We start from the raw sequence: 21,765 nt of genomic DNA, 5'->3' as shown, positions 1-21,765 counted from the left end.
CGTGCAGTTCTTCCTCTGTAACTATGCCTTTTGAGTGTATTTCGAATTGTTTGTGTAGTAACTTCCTTCCCTAAATATTCCATAGTGTTTTTACGAAGAATGGTCGCATTTGTCTTCGGAGTTTTCTGAACTTGCCGCACTAGCCAACGCACATCTCCAACTGAAAGTGCTTTTGGTCGACCAGATCTTGGTTTATTGTCAACAGTTTTCGTTTCTGTCCACTTTCTGATGATGGATTGTATAGTAGATCGTGTTCTATTTAATATTTCACTGATAGTTTTTTGAGTTAAACCATTCCTGTGGTGTTTTATTATCAAAACTTTTACCTCATCAGAAACCTCGTTTTGCTTACGACCCATTTTGACAAAAACTATATTTTCAATGAAATTAAATATTTGCTGTCAAGGGCAAAGCCTCCTTTACTAAATAAAACAGAAAAGGGGGATTCCCAAATAATATTTGAATTTGACTTTGATGATAGCACATCAATGATGAATACTTTTTTTGTTCTGTTTTTGGTGTTATTATATAAAATTGCATTTTTTGCGCTAATTAAATTTATTTTTTGAATTTATTTTAAATTTTCTTCAATTACCCAAAATAAGTGAATTTATTATCAATTTTGCTAATGATGAATACTTTTTTTGACCGCTGTATTTCCAAAATACTTATTTGCCCATGAACATTCCACTAAGGAACAGGGGCAAACCAGTAAGGAAGTGCAAAAGTCGGGCGGTGCCGCAGTATAATACCCCACAAGTACAATGTGGGAGCTATATCGAATTCTAAACCAGCTTCGATGGACCTTGCCGGATGTGTTCAAATGGGTTATTAAACAATCCCTATCAAATTTCGAGCAAATATGTTCAAACTGTTGACAAATGACAACATTATTGGAAATTACCCAAAATCTGACGAACATATATTTGGGAACTATAGGCGTCGAGGAAAGTGTTGTGCAATATTTTGGCAAGATTGGTCAATAAATACGCTTGCAATGGCTCTTGGAGTGAAAATCGGACGATATACATATACCACAGCTATATCTAAATCTGGACCAATTTCTACGAAATTCACCAGTAATGTCGAGAGAATCGGTTAACAAATTAGCACTTTATTGCAATATTTCTCAAAATCAGACGAACACATATATGGGAGCTATATCCAAATTTTATCCAATTTCAATAAACTTCATCTCTAGGCTGAAAAACATGCCTGTACCAAATTTTAAGACTTTGTGCACAAATTATCATGGACAGGCGGACATAGATAAATCGAATCAGAAAGTGATTCTGAGTCGATCGGTATGCATATCGATGGGTCTATCTCTCTTCCTTCTGGGTGTTGTAAGCAAATGCACTAAGTTATAATACCCTGTACACAGTAGTGGTGTAGGGTATAATGAGAGCACGGGGCCAATGGTTGTTTCCAGGATGATGTCAGTTTGCTGGTCTCCACCTAAATATATGAGTGTTTTTGTGTGTGAGTATGTATGGTGTGTTCCATTTTGTGTGTTGGCTGCTTTTGGTATTTTATTCATTGCACCTTTTGTGGCATTTATCTTAAGTGAGTAATCTAACACGCTGTTGCAAGGTGTCGTGTTGGATTCACTTTTTTCCCTTTGCTGCATTTTATTTTCTGTCCCTCGTTGATATTTGGAGTGCCTTATTTTCTGGTCTTTATTCGGGGCGGTTGTTTTTGTTGCTGGTTTTGCATTAGTTTTTAACCAAATGTTAAGCATATATTTGCGAATGAAAGAGTTCATCCATTTTCGAAAAAGAAGTTGCCTGAAAAATGTATTGGGCCTTTTTTTGTTGTTCCTCCGTTGCTATCGAAGTGAAAAAATCTTTTAACACTTCTATTTGAAAGCAGTTTTTTGGTGTTTGTACGGCTGTCGCTTCGCCTAATGTTGACGTTGAGTTTTGCATTTCGAATGGCAGAGTTTTTTTTTTTTCTTTTTTGCTCGATTCTAACTGACATTGCATTCTGTTTGGAAGTGTGGCAGGAAGGAGTTAATGTTGTGGTGTTATTGCATTTTTTTGGGTTTTGATGCAGTTGTCTGCCAACTTGCCTGTTAGCTTGAATATGTTTTTGTACATTTTATTATGCAAAATGACAGACAACAAGACAATCCAAAGACGTTAGGTTCTTTATTCGGCTTTAGCCTTTGTTGATGCTGCTTTGAATTTGACTTGTCTTGATGCTGCTGCATTTGGCCCGTTTTCTGTTGCTGTTGCTCTCAGTTAAATCATGTTGAAGCTAAACATGCGATTTGTGTATTTGCACTAAACGAAAACTTCAGTGAGCTTGAAAGTAGAATGAACTGAGTGAGACAAAATGATCCACAGTGAATTGGAATGAAGGAACCCTGAGTTCGCTTTATTCATGTGACTTGACTTAACGCCGACGAACTTGAAAGCTGTAAAAAACATGAACTAAATAAGGAAAATTTCATCAACACAGCATCAGTATGCTACATGATGGATTAAAGTTAACGTTTTTGAGTAGCAGCTTGAGAATTTTATTTTGCACAAATAAAGGGAAACATTAGCAGCTTAGTGATACTATTCAAAAAAAGATATCTACCAGATTTGCAATGAGTGATTGAAGTTATATTTGTTAGTAACATAGTAACTAAAGTCCATACCAATAGTACCATTCATAAATTTAAAATCGAGAATGCACACAGAAAAAACATTTTTGAAAACAACAACTTTTGTTGAAAAAAAGGCGACGAAAATTGTAAATTTTTCTGCAGCAATTTATTTCGAATCTCGACGACCCAAAGTAAAAATTTGTTGTTGAAGCACACTCTTTGCAAGCCACCATATAACAACAATAACATTATTGTTCATAAGCAAAACAACAACCTCTTATAGCCAACCACGCCACACTTATGCTTGCTTTGCTGCACAGCTTTAGTGTAAGTGGTTGGTGGGGTGGTTCGATTTATTTTCTTTGTTGGGCTCGCGCTGCTTGTTCTCTTTCATTTACTGCTACTCCTTAGTAAAAGCAACATAGCATTTCCTATGTCATTGCCCGGCTTTCGCGGCCAACAGACTGTCATGTCTGTCTTTAATTCAATGCTAACATTTTTTTAAAGTAAACACTTTCACATACAAATTTGGTAGTTGATTTTTTCTTAGAGTTTTTTTTTTCTGTGTACATAACAATATAGTCTGCTTGCTGATAGTGTGCTCGCAGATCTTGTGTGTCTTTTTTTGAAGAGCCTTTGTCTCCTGATGTTCATCCAAAGATACCTAAGGAGGCAATATTAAACAAATTTGACATTCAAAACAGCAAAAAATGGTTAAAACTGCAGTTTTTTTTTTTGCTGAAAATGGAAAAGTAGTCATACCTGCGGTTTTAACAAAAATTGTGCTGTTGTTTAAGCAAACATTGCGCCGGCTATTTTAAATGAGAAATCTGCTAAAGTTGGGTCTGTTATGAGAGCATACATTGAAAGTGATTTCAGTTACATATCTGCAATAAATGTTAACGGGGTTTTAACTTAAAGTCTAGACTGTAAAAAGAAACTTTAATGTGATACCATTCATTATATTCGAAAATTTTTATAATCAATTAAAAATATAATCCATCGCTTGACAGTATTCCATGATGGAAGTATATTTCAGGTATTTATGCTATATACACCTTTTTTCAACGATATCACTGCCTTGGACTTGTGTGTGTCCACGGACGGACGGCTTTATTAAATGTGAACATGACCATACGTGCTTTAATAAAAAAACAACTGTTATTTCAAATTTTGTGAGTTACGTTTATGCGATTTTAGCATTTTTATACCCTTCACCATAGGATGGGGGTATACTACTTTCGTCATTATGTTTGTAACACCTCTAAATATGCGTCTGAAACCCTATAAAGTATATATATTTTTTATCGTCATGTCCTTTTAAGTCGATCTAACCATGTCCGTCCGACTGTTCGTCCGTCTGTCTGTTTGTCGAAAGCACGCTAACTTTCGAAGGAGTAAAGCTAGCCGCTTGAAATTTTGTACAAATACTTCTTTTTGGTGTAGGTCGTTTGGGATTGTAAATGGGCCAAATCGGTCCATGTTTTGATATAGCTGCCATATAAACCGATCTTAGGTCTTGATTTCTTAAGCCTCTAGAGGGCACAATTCTCGTCCGATTTGACTGAAATTTTGCACATAGTGTTTTGGTATCCCTTCCTACTCTGTTAACTGTGTTACGTATGGAGCAAATCAGTACATAACCTGATATAGCTGCCATATAAACCGGTCTGGAATCTTGACTTTTAGAGCCTCTAGAGGGCGCAATTCTCATCCGATTTGGAAGAAATTTTGTATAACGGCTTCTCTCATAACCATACAACATACGTGTCTTATATGGTCTGAATCGATCAATAGCTTGATACAGCTCCCATATAAACCTATCTCCCGATTTTGCTTCTTGAGCCCCTACAAGGGTCTACATATAGCTGCCATATAAACCGATGTGGGATCTTGACTTCTTGAGCCCCTAGATGGCGCAATTCTCATCCGATTTGGAAGAAATTTTGTACAACGGCTTCTCTCATAACCTTCAACATACGTGTCTTATATGGTCTGAATCGATCAATAGCTTGATACAGCTCACATATAAACCTCTGCACCTGCAAAGAGCAATTCTTATTCGAATAAGCTGAAATATTGCACAATGACTTCTACAATGTTCGACATTCATTTATGGTCCCAATCGCATTATAACTTGATATAGCTCCATTAGCATAACAGTTCTTATTCAATATTCTTTGTTTGCCTAAAAAGAGATACCGCTCATAGAACTCGACAAATGCGATCCATGGTGGAGAGTATATAAGATACGGCGCGGTCGAACTTAGCACGCTCTTACTTGTTTCTATTGTGTTCGTATACATGTCTGTTTAGTGATATTACCAACATATATATGTTGGTAATATCAGACGTTTTAGATTGTCAGTTTGTTTTTGACAGATACAAAGTTTAGTCCTTTTTTGGTGTACTATTCGAAAAAATGGATCAAAGAAACTGAATTAAGTTTTGTATAGCCAAAAAGCGCGTTTCAGAAGTGTTTCGAAGATTGGAAAAATGGATAAAATTGGAAAAAAAAAATCTGAGGGGGATTTCTTTGAAGGGCACAAGATAGTTATTGAAAAAATTTTAAATAACGGTTTTTTTGTCAGACCTCGTACATCAACCTTAGATAGAACGGTGCAATTATGTTGTTCTCAATTCATTATGGTCCACATATGTGTCTTTTCTTTCAAGAGACGGTTATTTCTGTGTTACTAAGCAGCAGACATTTTCTGCAAACAATAAAATTCAACCTCAACCTGCTGTTTTGAAATTGCAAACATTATGTTATAATAGCAGAACTATTGCTGTAATAGCAACAAAATTACCCATTAACAGTCAGCAGACCGTGTTTGCTGGTATAAGCGGAATTTTTCCTACAAGTGAAGATGTCGCAGTAGTTAGAGCGGTATATTGACAGACCAGAATCTGATTTCACTACATGTTGCTCAACTAACGACCAGCCATTGACAAGCCAATTGTCGATCGGATCAAAATTGCTACCTACCTGTGGTTAGTACACAAATTAACATGGACAAACAGACGGTGACTCAGAAAGTGATTCTGAGTCGATCGGTATACTTATTAATGGGTCTATGTCTTTTCCTTCTGGGTGTTACAAGCAAATGCAATAAGCTATAACAATCTGTACCCTAGTGGTGGTAAAGGGCGTAAAAATTACAATGTCAATTTGATAGTGAACAGAAATTTGACGGAAAAGTGGAATTTTTATCCCCATCCTTACAGAGCTGTATCGTAAACTATTTTGTTGTTTGGGCTAGTGACTTTTTGCTTCATAATACTACTATGGTCGAAAAGTTGAAGAATCTATTTTAAAATCGAAAAGTCGATCTGCCTTTTCCAAATTCGAATCAGAGTAAAAAGTCAGAATCGATCATGAAGAAATCGATTTTTTCCTTAATGGTAGAATCACAGACAAAAAGGTTATTATAGACAATTATCCTGCTCTGAGAAGATGGCAACTATGATATATAGACCATTTTACGCTTTAATTCAAAAACAACATGGGGGAACATACACAGGAATGGGGAAACTTTTGAAATTTATTAAAAAAGATTTGTGTGTTTTGATATAAAAATGATCCAAATTTGCATTTGAAACTTTTTATACCCACCACCGACGGATGGGGGTATATTCATTTGTCATTCCGTTTGCAACACATCGAAATATCCATTTCCGACCCTATAAAGTATATATATTCTTGATCAGCGTAAAAATCTAAGACGATCTAGACATGTCCGTCCGTCTGTCTGTTGAAATCACGCTACAGTCTTCAAAAATAGAGATATTGAGCTGAAACTTTGCACAGACTCTTTTCTTGTCTATAAGCAGGTTAAGTTCGAAGATGGGCTATATAGGACTATATCTTGATATAGCCCCCATATAGACCGATCCGCCGATTTAGGGTCTTAGGCCAATAAAACCCACATTTATCATCCGATTTTTGCAGTGAGTTACGTTATGCCCTTCGACATCCTCCATTAATTGGGCCCAGATCGGTTCAGATTTGGATATAGCTGCCATATAGACCGATCCTCCAATTTAGGGTCTTAGGCCCATCAAAGCCACATTTATTATCCAATTTTGCTGAAATTTAAGACAGTGAGTTGTCTTAGGGCCTTCGACATCCTCCGTCAATATGGCTCAGATCCGTTCAGATTTGGATATTGCTGCCATATAGACCGATCCTCCAATTTAGGGTCTTAGGCCCATAAAAGCCACATTTATTATCCGATTTTGCTGAAATTTGGGACAGTGAGTTGTGTTCAGCCCTTCAATGCCCTTCGTCAATTTGGCTCAGATTTGTCCAGATTTGGACATAGCTGCCATATAGACCGATCCTCCGATTTAGGGTCTTAGGGCCATAAAAGCCACATTTATTATCCGATTTTGCTGAAATTTCGGGCAGTCAGTTGTCTTAGACCCTTCGATATCCTCCGTCAATATGGCTCAGATCGGTTCAGATTTGGATATAGCTGCCATATAGACCGATCTCTCGATTTAAATTCTTGGCCCCATAAAAGGCGCTTTTTAAATCCGATTGCACTGAAATTTGACACACTGACTTACGTTATGCTTTTCGACATTCGTTTCGTATATAGTTCAGATCGGTTTATTTTAAGATATAACTACTAAAAAGACCAATATTTTGTTATACACAATTAAACAATGACTTGTACTTATCAGCATTTGGTCCAAATTGGATCATATTTCGATATAACTGCTATGTGACATAATATATGCAATTTTCACCGAATTTTGATGAAAGGTGGTTTACATATATGCCCGAGGTGGTGGGTATCCAAAGTTCGGCCCGGCCGAACTTAACGCCTTTTTACTTGTTTAGACATCCCCTTTATAAAAATATAAAGAAATGGCTTTATCTTGATGGGAAAAGTTTACGAAAACTTGTAGGAAGTAATAGTAGGTTAGGCGAGAGTGGCATTCCATTACAGACTCACTTAGACAATTTTAAGTCCATTGTGATAGCACAGTAGCGGCAGACCAAGGCATCAGGTGGGAATCGATCCCAGGATCGCCGTTCTGGTAATTCGAGCACACTAGCAACTCGACTACCGGGGCGCATAGGAAATAAGAGAATATGATTTGTAAAACTTTGGAGAATTTTGACAAAAATTCAGAAAAGTCGCACAGTCAACTTTTTGATAAAGTCGAAAAGTCGAGTTATTGCAAAAACAGTAGAAATGTCCAAAATTGGCATCGCTAGTACGCCATTGTATCTTGCATTCATCTACCAGTGTATTTCTCTACTTCTAATTAAACCGTAATTTCTTGCAGCGAAATAAGCGATAAATTCAATAAGATGGACGTTTGACCTATAGCAGATGTCATCTACGTTTGGCATGTAGCCATGATTTTAGAATCGTCCGGATATGATTCATGCCATTCTATGTGGGTTATATACGGGATGGGTATAGTTTATACATTAGAAGAAACTAATATAGCAGCCCTCGTAATAATGCGTTTTTATGGACCCAATACCTTAAATCGGGAGATTGGTATAAATGGCAGATATATCCAAATACTGACCGATCTGAACCTTATTTTCGGCATTAATGCCGAACATAGCAAGAATGTGTGCAAAGTGTTAGCTCAATATCTCCATTTTTCAAAGAGTGCAGCATGATGACAACAGACATACGGACGGAGATGGCTAGATCGTCTTGTTATTTTACGACGATCACGAATGGTTATTACGATGTTTTGCAAACGGAATGACAAAATGAATAAACCTCCGTCCTTCGGTGGTGGGTATTAAAAAAATTATTCTCCTCGGGTTCCAGGTTATTTGCTTAAAAGATCATCTTTAAAATTACCAACGACCATATTGTTGAAATACTTATTTTTGCAGCAATTTCTCCTTCATTTGCATCCTAGTGAATATTCTCACGAAGAGTCAACATTATTCTTAGACAAGCTAATCGCAACACATACAAATGAACTTAGTAAATGTCATAGTTAAAATATTCAGAAAATATGTACGCCATTGTGTTCTTTGACAGTCATACAAAGGCATGTCAACACGTCAAGGTTGCCAACTCTTAAAGTTGTGTGCCAAAACTGTTCGTGCTTTTAGGTATTTTTGTTCGTGTAGTTAGTATTCCTTGATTTTTTACTAATGTATCGGTTTTTTCAACAATGTGCCTAATTCCGTGAGTCTGTCCGTCCTTTAACACATTGGTTGTTCAAGAAAAGCCATTTGAAATAAAACCAAAACAAACTAAACTGAAAAATAGAACTGTGTAATGTGAACAAATTTTTTGTGAGCTTTTTTGCCGTTGGCCTCTGTTTTATTATTTCATTTCAGAATTTATTTAACACTTTGTGGGTTTTATACAGTGTTTTTTGTTTTTGTTTTTGCTGTTGCTGCCGCTGCCGCTGCTGTTGTTGTTTTAGTGTGCTTGCTCAGTATTTGCCATGTATTTGGCCATTTCATTTCGGTCGTTTGGCATGAATTATTTCGTTGATGTTTATTTATGACTGCGTGTCTGTGCAGCATTTATTTATGACCAAAAGACATGTAACCAATTTGAAAACACATATAACACATACAAAAAAAACTTCAACAACAACAACAACAAATAAAAAAACAACCATAAACGAATAGTTCAGCTACTACTTCACAGCAAAGTGACAACAACATAAATAAATAATGCGACACATTATACTCGTATACTCAACCATACCATGCAGTACGGTGCTGATCCAAACCAAAACATACGACCCCATACCAGAGCATATCGAACATTTGTTTCTCGTGTGGCCCCTGATTGTTTAAGTCTCATATTTCTTGGGGTTGCTTTATTTTCTCGTTGTTTTTGTCACTTTCGTGTCGCTGTCATTTTTCATTCGTTCTTTTTTGCTGTTTTAAGTGTCACATGTCAAATAATGTCACGGACCTTGTTATGCTTTGGGGAGTACGGCCACCCCGTACGTAGCTAAAGGTGATGTGATGTACTGTACTGTGCTGTTTGTTGCTATTCTGCTTGGCTTTTAGTTTTGAAATTTAAACACCTTTTAGTTTGGAAATCTTGATTGACACATCAAAGGCATAAAATATAAATTGAATTGAATGAAATGTCTGCATTCTGAAATGACAGTTGTAAATTAAATTTCATTTGTGCCATGTGACGTATGAGTTATGAGAATACAGGTGGAACAATTGATATAGCGTATACGCTCCATGTGCCGTTTTGTACCTTTGAAGTGGAACGCATAACAAAGTGTAAGAATTTTGTTCTGGGAGAACTTGGCTATGTAATATCATTACGGTAAGATGGTAAGGCATATACAGTTATGACTTGATACGGTCTTTCTTATATGTATATAAATATCAGCCAAAAATGGCTGATCCGATTTTTTTAAAACGTAAAACAGATCATATAGAATGGGCATGTGGTTAAAGCAGATCATATAGAATGGGCTTGTGGTTAAAACAGATCATATAGAATGGGCATGTGGTGAAAAAAGGGTACTTCACTCTTGTACTCATCACCCAAGGATGGGGGTATGTTCTTTTTGTCATTCTGTTTGCAACACAATCATTTCCGGCTCCATATAGTATACATATATATATATATATTTTGGGTACTCACAGAGGACGATGACGCGGCGAATATGTCGATGAGACTTTTTACTTATGATAGTGCCCATTGAGCTTTACACTCTTTCGGACCCGATGGAATTTACCCGAAAATGCTGGAAGAGGCCTACGAGACTTGTATAGAATTTGCCTATACACTTCTATCTGGGGGTAGGAACAATGATTCTTGCAGAAAGCATGAAAAGTCCATAGGCAGGAGTCCACTAAAATGATGAAACAGGAACAAAGCCTATGAAGAGAAACGGCGTGATCTTGAACAGCGAGCATAGTTGCTAACCCTTTGAGCGTTAAGTTAAGATAAAAAACAAAAACAAGAAAATATGGGACCGGTTGTGGCATATATTGCGATGTACTTAACTTTAACTCCTTTTTGTTAATGGGTCACCAAAATCTTCCAGACAGAAATCTGTACGATGACTGGGGCAGTAGAGATTGTGCTATCCGGAGGAATAGATCGTTCTACCATCTGCATCTACAGCGACAGTCAAGCAGCATTTCAGGCTTAAATTGGTACGACTACAAGATCTAAAGTGTTGGGTCATTGTCGAGGGGTTTTAGGAAACGAAAAAGCGGACATGCTTGCGAGATCGGGTGTAAACCTTGTTCATGTGTCATTACTGAATGTATACATTCAATTATCAAAAATTTTCATGGATTTAAGGAGCTCTATAAGAAGATATGTTTAAATCGCTTAAACACAACAGCCAAAAGTGAACATACAAAGCTTTTGTACGACAAACGCCCGAAATCGATCATAGATAATCTGTTGCCAATGGAGAAGCCGCACCTGAGTGTGGTTATCGGAATTATAACAGGATATATGAAGCTAACTAAACTTAAAATATAACTCGTTTTGGCTTAAGGACATCTGTCAGTGGTGTCAAGAGATTGACGCCTGGGAGAACAACTTTTATTTTCTTTATTATTGCCACGCTTCATGTCAAGTTGAAAGAGGATACTGTGTTCTTTCTTAATTTCAGGCACTAGAAGAACTGGGAAGCGAAAAAGGGCCAAGCATTTGCCGTTTCATTCGGGTGGCACCAGAAAGTTCGTTAACGGACGGATAGCTTTGTGAGAGAATTCATTGGAAGGAAGATGAACAATGGAACAAAATCTGGCCAACTTGGATTTCTAGATGACTAAGGTCTTGGCATCAACCTCTGCCAATCTTACCTATATTCTGGGTCGTCGTTAAATTCAAAGAGTATCTAACAATGTCCTTCCGTCCTTCTGTTTAAATCCAGCTACAGCCTTTAAAAATTAAAGACTCTTTAAGACACAGCAGACACACATATACCTGCGTTTCACCAAGATAGAATCACTGAAATATTGGCTGTACGAAGTGGCTTATGTAAAAATGGGGGAAAGTACTTGGAATTTATTTTATCAGATTTGTGATGGGGATTGCACTCACCGATACCAACAACAAAAATTTGATCGTAGTTCTGTATTCTTCAAGTCGCAATTTTTGACAAAATGTATTTGGTGGTAGTTTTTTCTTTAGTTTTCGAAGCTACAGATGATCAGCAATCATAATAAAAAGTTAAGAGGTCAAACTACTTGCAATAACCTTGGCATAGTCCTTAATTTTAGTTGTAGAATGTCACAATCGAGGCAATTCCAAGATATCTACGGTTGTCCTGAGGCGTAGGAACAATGTATGTACATCATTCTGAATTTTTATCATATATTTTCTCTTTTTTAATAAAATTCATAAATAATTATGGTTCTGTCCGATTTTTCTGGCGATTTCGCAGTTGGAAAATAATTTTGCAATTTCTATTGCAAAATTATTTTCTGAAGTTTCAGTGTTCATTTCACAAAGATTTCAATAAAATTTATCGCTCCCGACGACACAGGTGGGCAAAACCATAACGTGGTTGTATTCTGGTGAACCACTTAAAAACAGCAAATATTCGAATTTACGTCATAAATGAGGCGGAGCAATAGAGCATGGGTCCGAGATCCTAAATTGGTATAATGACATCTATATCCAAATATGTAATAATCTAAACTTTACTCAAATCGTATGTCGAGAGACCTAACAAAACTCACTATGACGAATTTCAGAGAAATCGGCTACAAAATGCGCTTTTTATAGTCTTATAAAACATCTCTTTCACGGAGCTTAGGGAAATTAACTGTGTTAGAACACTCGCCCCCCGCATATAGACATGGACCAATTTGTCCTAATTCCAATCACAATCGACCGACTTTATTTGTGAAAAAAATTGGATCGGATATCATTATTATACCCTCCACCATAGGATGGGGGTATACTAATTTCGTCATTCTGTTTGTAACTTCTCCAAATATTCGTCTAAGATCCCATCAAGTATATGTATTATTGATCGTCATGATATTTTATGTCGATCTAGCCACGTCCGTCCGTCCGTATGTCTGTCGAAAACACGCAAACTTTCAAAGCAGTAAAGCTAGCCGCTTGAAAATTTTCGTTAATACTTCTTATTAGTGTAGGTCGGTTGGGATTGTAAATGGGCCATATCGGTCCATGTTTTGATATAGCTGTCATATAAACCGATCTTGGGTCTTGATTTCTTGAGTCTCTATAGGGCGCAATTCTTATCCGATTGAAATGCAATTTTGTACGATGTGTTTTGTTATGATATCCAACAACTGTGCCAAGTATGGTTCATAACCTGATATAGCTGTCATATAAACCGATCTTGAATCTTGACTTCTTGAGCCAGTAGAGAGCACAATTCTTATCCGATTTGAAAGTAATTTTGCATGAAGAATTTAGTTATGATGAACAACAACTGTGCCAAGTATGGTTCAAATCGGTTCATAACCTGATATAGCTGTCATATCAACCGATCTGGGGACTTGACTTCTTGAGCTTATAGAGGTCGCAATTCCTATCCGATTTGGCTGAAATTTTGCATGACGTATTTTATTCTTACTTTCAACAACTGTGCCAAATAAGGTTTAAATTGGTTCATATCCTGATATAGCTGGCGTATAAACCGATCTGGGATCTTGACTTCTTGAGCCTCTAGAGGTCGCAATTATTATCCGATTTGCCTGAAATTTTGTACTACGGATTCTCTCATGACCATCAACATACGTGTTGATTATGGTCTAAATCGGTCTGTAGCCAGATACAGATCCCATATAAATCGATCTCTCTAGTTTACTTATTGAGACCCAAAGGGGCGCAATTTTTATTCGAATTGTCTGACATTTTACACAGGTCTCCAACATATAATTTAATTGTGGTCCAAACCGGACCATATTTTGATATCGCTCTAATAGCAGAGCAAATCTTTTCTTATATCCTGTTTTGCCTAAGAAGAGATGCAAAACTTAGCACGCTTTTACTTGTTATGCGCCACTCATATCATAGAGTAACCTATTTTTGAAATTCGTTCGAAATTTTCTTCGAAGATTTTTTTTTTTGTTCAAAAATTTATGTAACATTTTATTAAATTGGTGTATTTTTTTACGTTGGACGCCTCCTTTTATTTTAAAACGGAGATAACTATGTGGATTACCTAGATTGACTTACCGGTCATTTTGACCACTGTTCGCCAAATTTTGTCAATATACTACTAAAACCGAATTTGTGGAAGAATGTATGAACCCTGTGATCAAATGGAAGCACATTTTAATGGTATTTCTTCAAATAAAACAACTCTAAACTTTTCTTTGGATATATTTAATTTTTCTATAACAAATATGAAACTTTAGTAAGAATGCATCTTTTATATGAATTCGGTCCTCTCCGCTGCGCCCTAGGACCGAATCGTAACATACTCCACAAATCCTAGTATTTGAACCCCATGATTGGCTAATTTTTGCATTTGGGAAGTTTTGGAGGTGGTTTTGGGGGTGGGGCGGGCAGTATTACGACCTAATAATGGGCAGTATTAGGACATCATTTTTAATGTCAAATTTACAAACCACTCCCGAATACCTTTCGTTTGAGTTCCATATTGACATAATCGTACAATATACCTATTTGGGGAATTTTGGGGTCGGGTACTTGGACCCAATTTTTAGAATCATTTTCGAACTCTACTCCTTTTTTTGAGTCAAAAATCAACCCGTTCATTTTGACCGATAAGAAATCTTGCTATTTCCAGTGCTAAATGACATTCATTGACGTGTCAAAAATCACTGGACCTTTCAGCCACCTAAGTCACACAGTCATCAACAGTAATAAATTCATTTCCTTGCAATTTCAATTTCATTCGAAACGAATCGTATTGATTCGAATAAATAAATAATTGCAAATATACTGCGGCGACGAGTGTTCTCCCCAGCTCCCAATGCTGGTGGCAATTCAAGAAATTGTATGTAAACTAAAATGTCTGTTGGTGTTTCGTTGTTTATTTTTTTTTTATTTTGTTGTCGTTGTTGGCCAAAAAGTGTTTTTAAATATTAATGAAATTGCAATTTACGTGTGAATTTAATTGCCATAAGTGTTATAAACAATATAATTTATGGGAGTGTTTGCAAATAATTTATATACCAAATCAAAAACAAGAAAAACCCAAGAGGAAACACTACAAAGGCATGGTAGACGATGTGGAAAAAAATGACTGCAAAATGGATGCATAAAAATAATTGCACTCAAATAATAATCACACTTAGCAATCTGGAAAAAAGTGCATTTATCGAAATTGAACAGACTACTTGCAGTGAATTACTTCCACTATGTAATGAAGGAAATACACTCAAAAAAACAAACTAGTGAAAAATAAAAAATCATAGCGAATTGTTTTGTTGAGACAATTTGATTAAAATGAAATGAAATAAGTCTGGGATGATAATTTTTTTATTTTAATAAAAACCAAAATTGTTTGATATGGTTACCATTCTCCAATCAGTATTTATTTGTAATTCCAGACCCAATATCAAAACATGGGGAGCATATTCATTATACCCTCTACCATAGAATGGGGGCATACTAATTCCGTCATTCCGTTTATAACACACTAGCTGACCCGGGCCCGCTCCGCTGCGCCTTATTTTACTTTATATGGAATAAAAGTTTCCTTGGAATATTTATTTTCGACAATTAAAGATCTTTTAGTGAAATACCATGCTACGAAAATAGTATAACGCTTGACAAACAGTTTAAAAATATAAGTGCCTTAATGTGAATCCCATATGATGTTTATTGGTCTACGAATTTAAGTTAGGATATAAGGTGATGTCTGATTTAGTGGTGTTTTCTGGGGAGAGGTGGTCCCCCAGTTACTTGGCCCTGAAGAAATATCAGCATCGTGCTCTTCTCTCAAATACCATTTATTTAAACCCCATATTGCCATTGGCTAAAGAGGAGTTTACAGGATGAGGCGTCCCCCAAAAACATGGCCCCAAAATTGGTAATCAAATTCGTTTTCTATCTGAAATACCTTTCATTTGGGACAAATTTTTCCCTTTGGGGGTGTTTTGGGAAAGGGGTGATGCCCTAAATACATGGTCCTACATTTGGATATTAAATTCGTATTTTACTTCCAAATACCTTTATTTGAGCCCCTTATCGCGATGGTCAGTAAAAAATTGCTGATTGTGGGGTATTTTGGGAAAGGGGTAGACCCCCAGAAAATTGGCCCCGAAAGTGGGTATCAATTGTTGCTCTACCCCCCAATACCTTTCATTTCAGCCCCACATTGTCATGATCGGTAAATATGCCCGATTTACATAGGGTTGTTTTGGGCAGTGGGGTGGTCCCCAAACGCTAAGCCCTGAAAATATATCAGCAACGTGTTCTATTCTCATGTGTCATTTATTTGAACCCTATATTGCCATTGCCCTCAAAATTGGATATAAAATTCGTTTTCTAATCTCATTTAGATTAAACTCATTAGTGCAAAAGTCAGCAAATATGTCCGGCTTGGGGTATTGGCCCTAAAAACTATGAATATTTAGTTCCACTCTCTTTAAGATCCAAATTGTCTTGGTGAGCAAATACGTCCTATTTGGGGGTGGGACGTCCGCTAGACAGTTCGCCCCTAATATTGATATCAGATACGTGGTCTACTCCCACATACCTTTAATTTGAGCCCCATATTTCCATGGTCGGCAAACATGACCGGCTTGGTGGGTGTTTTGAGGGATGGGCGGCCACTCAGTGAGTTGGCCTTGAAAATATGTATCGGATTCGTGTTCCACTCTAAACACCCTCCTATTTGAGCCTCATATTGCAGTAGTCAGCAAATACTTCCTAGTTGGGTGGTGTTGGGGGGTTAGGTGGCCCCATAAACACTTTTCCCGAATATTGATATCAGATTCGTCCAAAGACCTTTCATTTGAGCCCCATATTGCTATGGTCGTAAATTTGTCCCCATTGGAGGATGGTTTTGGGGAGATGCGGCTCCCCAATCACTTGGTCCCATATTTGGATATCATATTCGAATTCTACTCGCAAATACCTTTCATTTGAGCCCCATATTGCTATGATCGTAAATTTGTCCCCATTGGGGATGTTTTTGGGGAGATGCGGCTCCCCAATCACTTGGTCCCATATTTGGATATCATATTCGAATTCTACTCGTAAATATCTCCAATTTGAGTTCCATATTGCTATGGTCGGTAAATACGTCCGATTTAGGGGTGGGCTTGTGGTGGTCCCCCTAGCACTTGGTCCGACAATTGGATATCATATACGTTTTCTCGTCCTAAATACCTTTTATTTGAGTCCCATATTGTCGTGATTGGACATAATATATGTTTGGTAGGTTTTAGAGTGGGGCACCCCCCCTAGGTACCCCATCCAAAATTTGGATACAAAATTTTTATTTTTAGGGTACTATATGAGAGCACACAAAAAATCGCACCACCCAACTCCGAGATCTGGCGTTTCTGAAAATTAGGGTAAGGGGGAGAGTCCGCCCCCCTTCAGATATCAAAAAATGTAGTACCCTATTTTCAATATGTACCATCTGTGAAAATTTCAAGAAAATCGGTTCAGCCGTTTCTGAGTCTATAAGGAACACACAAACAAACAAACAAACAAATCTACAAACAAACACAAATTGATTTTTATATATAAGATTATTTTCTCTAAAGTTCAACCCAACAATTTTGCTAAGTGTGTAATTTACAACAATATTTCAGACAGCAAGCTGCAAGACAACAGCCGAACATTCACATCGCAGCAAAGTGTCCTAAGCTCACGAAACCGACAAGTACGCCTATAGTGAAAATTAATGCAACGAAATTACAAGAAACACATATCAATTCTATTCAACACACTCACACAAATCCCCTTCAATCCATTTCAAATTCATTGAATTCATTTTGTACCGACGAATATCATAAAAATAACAAACAAATTTTCATTAAACGTGATTACCATGAAATTAATGGCTGACTGCATTTCATTTTGTGTATTTCATTGTTATTGGCTTCTTTTATAACAACAACAGCCATAACAACTACTTCATCTACAACCACGGCGAACACCCAAAACTATTTAAACCGAATCGAAACATAAGAACAAAAAAAACCATTCAAAATTTCTGAGTGAACGAGCAAAAAAAATATTAAGGTTAATAAACAACACAATTCACAACAAGTAAAAGCGTGCTAAGTTCGGCCGTGCCGAATCTTATATACCCTCCAACAAAGATCGTATTTGTCAATGACTTTTTGAATGACTTTTTCAAATATATATGAGCTACGTCAAGTTATTGACCGATACGGAGCGTATTTGACGTGGCTGTTAGGTAAGGTTGAAAAAAGCGTGCGGATATTAATCTGCCCCATGTCCCTATGGCCATACACCTAAGCTAGTAATCGGATTGTTGTGCGTTCTAAAAACTAAAAAGTAAACTCGTAAAAGATAATTTTTATTTAGGAATTCCGCGCTACTTACAAAATTCGTAGATGTTTTCTATACCACTCCCCTTAGTTGGTTAATGTCTGGTATTGTATCCCCACCAAAGTACCGGTGTCTTTTAACTGCGGAAGACTGGAAATACTCTAACCTCTCATCATCTTCTCCACATGTCCGACACATGCTATCACTTGACGCACCGATTTTGCATAAGTGATCTCGTAGTCCTATGAATCTCGTTATGATACCAAAAGCTTTACTGACTTCCTTCTTACTTCCTTTCATTAATAGCCTCGTCCTCTCACGATCCGGATCTCCCCATAGTTTTTTCGCCGTCCTACCGACTGTATCGCTGTTCCACAGTGTAACATGCGATCGTCACCCATGCCCTCAACTCGGACTGCGTCGACCCGAAAGGCGTCGGGTCAACCAAGATTGTTGACGGCAGTTCTCCGGCGTTCACTGCCAAATCGTCTGCTTTTTCATTCTCCCTTACTCCGCTATGGCCCGGCACCAGAACGATCCGTATCGTGTCATTCTCAGTGTAGGCGCTAATCTCCTTCTTACACACCAAGACTGTTCGCGACTGTTGTTATTGCCCTTATGGCCAGTTTACTATTCGTAAAAATGTTCACACTTGACATCCTCGCGTTAGCGCCACACCACTTCACGCATTCCGTGATCGCCTGGATCTCTACCTGCAGGGCCGTATTATGGTCAGGCACTCTTCCTTAAGTGTCTTCTCAGGCATCCGATCGGAAACCTCTATCTTTCCTTCCAGGTTTCGTATTGTACCGCGATGGTATGAGCTGCTCCCATCCTCAATCCATTCTCCCATCGCCTTTAGTCTCATAGCCGCAGTGGCTATCTTCGGATTTCGGCCCCATTTCGAGCCTACGGCCCGTCTACATAATGCCCAACATCTGTGAGCCTTCTCAGTACGTTCCTGAATGTGACACTTCCCATTAAGTTTCCTGTCCAAGCTCACACCTAAGTATTTGACCATGTCAGATATCGGAATTGTTTTATTGAGGAAACGTGGTGCGTCAACCTTCGTCTTCCTAGTGAACAGGCATATTTCAGTCTTCTCTGGTTTAACATTGAGACCCCTGGATCTAGCGCGGTCATATACCATATGCAGACCCTTTCCGCCCATCTGCATAGCTGGTTCGGATCCTTATCACTTAGAAGTATTATAACTTCATCTGCATCCGTAATTGCTTATTTATGATGGCCAACCAAAGGAGTGGCAATTTCCAGCAGTTATAAACAGAATGACAAAATTAGTATACCCATACTATGGTGGAGCGTATACAAAAAAAACAAGTAAAAGCGTGCTAAGTTCGGCCGGGCCGAATCTTATATACCCTCCACCATGGATCGCATTTGTCGAGTTCTTTTCCCGGCATCTCTTCTTAGGCAAAAAAGGATATAAGAAAAGAGTTGCTCTGCTATTAAAACGATATCAAGATATGGTCCGGTTCGGACCACAATTAAATTATATGTTGGAGACCTGTGTAAAATTTCAGCCAATTCGTATAAGAATTGCGCCCATTGGGGCTCACGAAGTAAGCGATCTGCCTGAACGATTGCACTTTTGCAGAATACATATGTATGCTGATGATGTGCAGCTCTACGCCAGCTGTGACTCATCTAAATCTGATGAATGTATAGAAAGGATTAATGGAGATCTCAAGATAGTGCACGATTGGGCTAGGGCCAATGGTCTAAGCATCAACTCTCGGAAATCTAAATGTTTGATTGTCCATAAACGCGCCCTAAATCCAGTTGTTAATAATCCACTAGTATTAGGCGGATCTAATATTGAAGTAGTAGAATCAGCCAGGAACCTTGGCATTACATTTAATAAACACTTGACGTGGACGAATCATGTTAACATCTCCACCGGTAGAGTATACGGAATGCTGAGGAATCTGTGGCATTCGCATTTTTTCACTCCTTTTCATATTCGAATGACACTTGCTAAGACCTACCTAATACCTACGCTTTTATATGGTTGCGAACTTTTTGCCAAAACTGACAGTGCCTCGATGAGAAGATTAAATGTAACATTCAACAATATTGCGAGATATGTTTTTGGGAGAGGAAGACGCGACAGAATATCTGAATTTTCCAGACAAATTTTTGGGCTTTCATTGGAAAATCTACTAAGTTTCAGAGTGATTACAATGCTACATAAGATAATTACCAAGCAAGCTCCTAGTTATCTTCTTGCTCGATTAACTTTTTTCAGTTCTAACCGGGGAAACCGAATCATACAGATACGGCATAATAGACAACTATCTGAGAATCACTTTTTTATCAATTCGATCCGCATTTGGAACCAACTACCACCAACAATTCAAACTATCAGCAACATACGGCAGTTTAAGTCATTATTACATACTCATTTAAATTCAAACTAAATTTTATTAACATAATGCAAACCAAATTAAAATTATAGTTGTATGTCTGAAAAATAGATTGTAAATTAATATCACTTATTTGTTTAATCTCTTTTACTCAAAATTTACCTCATCATTTCTTTTATACTTTGTTATTATTATTATATTTTACCTTCATTTCAAATCGTATTGTTAACCAATTATATATTTACCACATTGTACACCAATACTATTATATAAGATTCTATCTTTAGTATTGGTAATAATAAATAAAATAAAAAAAAAATAAAAAAAATAAAATAGAGAGAACGATTTATATGGGATCTGTCTCGGGCTATAGACCGATTCAGACCATAATAAACACGTTTGTTGATGGTCATGAGAGGATCCGTCGTACAAAATTTCAGGCATATCGGATAATCATTGCGACCTCTAGGGGTCAAGAAGTCAAGATCCCAGATCGGTTTATATGGCAGCTATATCAGGTTATGAACCGATTTGAACCTTATTTGACAGTTGTTGAAAGTAAAAATAAAATACGTCATGCAAAATTTCAGCCAAATCGGATAGGAATTGCTCTAGAAGCTCAAGAAGTCAAATCCCCAGATCTGTTTATATGACAGCTATATCAGGTTATGGACCGATTTCAACCATACTTGGCAAGGTTATTGGATATTATAACGAAATACTTCCTGCAAAAATTCATTCAAATCGGATAAGAATTGTGCCCTCTAGAGGCTCAAGAAGTCAAGACCCAAGATCGGTTTATATGGCAGCTATATCAGGTTATGGACCGATTTCAACCATACTTGGCATAGTTGTTGGGTATCATAAAAAAACACGTCGTGCGAAATTCCGTTCCAATCGGATAAGAATTGCGCCCTCTAGAGGCTCAAGAAGTCAAGACCCACGATCGGTTTATATGGCAGCTATATCAGGTTATGGACCGATTTGAGCCTTACTTGGCACAGTTGTTGGATATTATAACAAAACACGTCGTGCAAAATTTCATTCCAATCGGATAAGAATTGCGCACTCTAGAGGCTCAAGAAGTCAAGACCCAAGATCTGTTTATATGACAGCTATATCAGGTTATGGACCGATTTGATCCATACTTGGCACAGTTGTTGGATATCATAACAAAACACGTCGTGCAAAATTTCATTCCAATCGGATAAGAATTGCGCACGCTAGAGGCTCAAGAAGTCAAGACCCAAGATCGGTTTATATGGCAGCTATATCAGGTTATGGACCGATGTGATCCATACTTGGCACAGTTGTTGGATATCGTAACAAAACACGTCGTGCAAAATTTCATTCCAATCGG

General features: G+C 37.5%; 1 protein-coding gene and 1 long non-coding RNA gene across 2 annotated transcripts in view; one reads left to right on the top strand and one right to left on the bottom strand.

Moving 5' to 3' along the window:
* LOC106092866 (zinc finger protein Elbow) overlaps positions 1-21,765 on the top strand; it is a 223,566-nt gene that overhangs the window by 85,450 nt on the left and 116,351 nt on the right. The window lies entirely within an intron of this gene.
* LOC106091167 (uncharacterized) overlaps positions 2,762-21,765 on the bottom strand; it is a 92,156-nt gene continuing 73,152 nt past the window's right edge. Inside the window, exons 2-3 of the long non-coding RNA XR_001221962.2 lie at positions 3,359-3,483; positions 2,762-3,260 (exon numbers count right to left, since the gene is read on the bottom strand). This is a non-coding gene — a long non-coding RNA (uncharacterized LOC106091167). The remainder of the gene's footprint in view (positions 3,261-3,358; positions 3,484-21,765) is intronic.

The sequence above is a fragment of the Stomoxys calcitrans genome, chromosome 3 (assembly GCF_963082655.1).
Source record: "Stomoxys calcitrans chromosome 3, idStoCalc2.1, whole genome shotgun sequence".
Classification (NCBI taxonomy): Eukaryota; Metazoa; Arthropoda; class Insecta; order Diptera; family Muscidae; genus Stomoxys; species Stomoxys calcitrans.
Note: the sequence above shows the minus strand (reverse complement) of the source record. Positions and strands in the feature narration are given on the sequence as shown.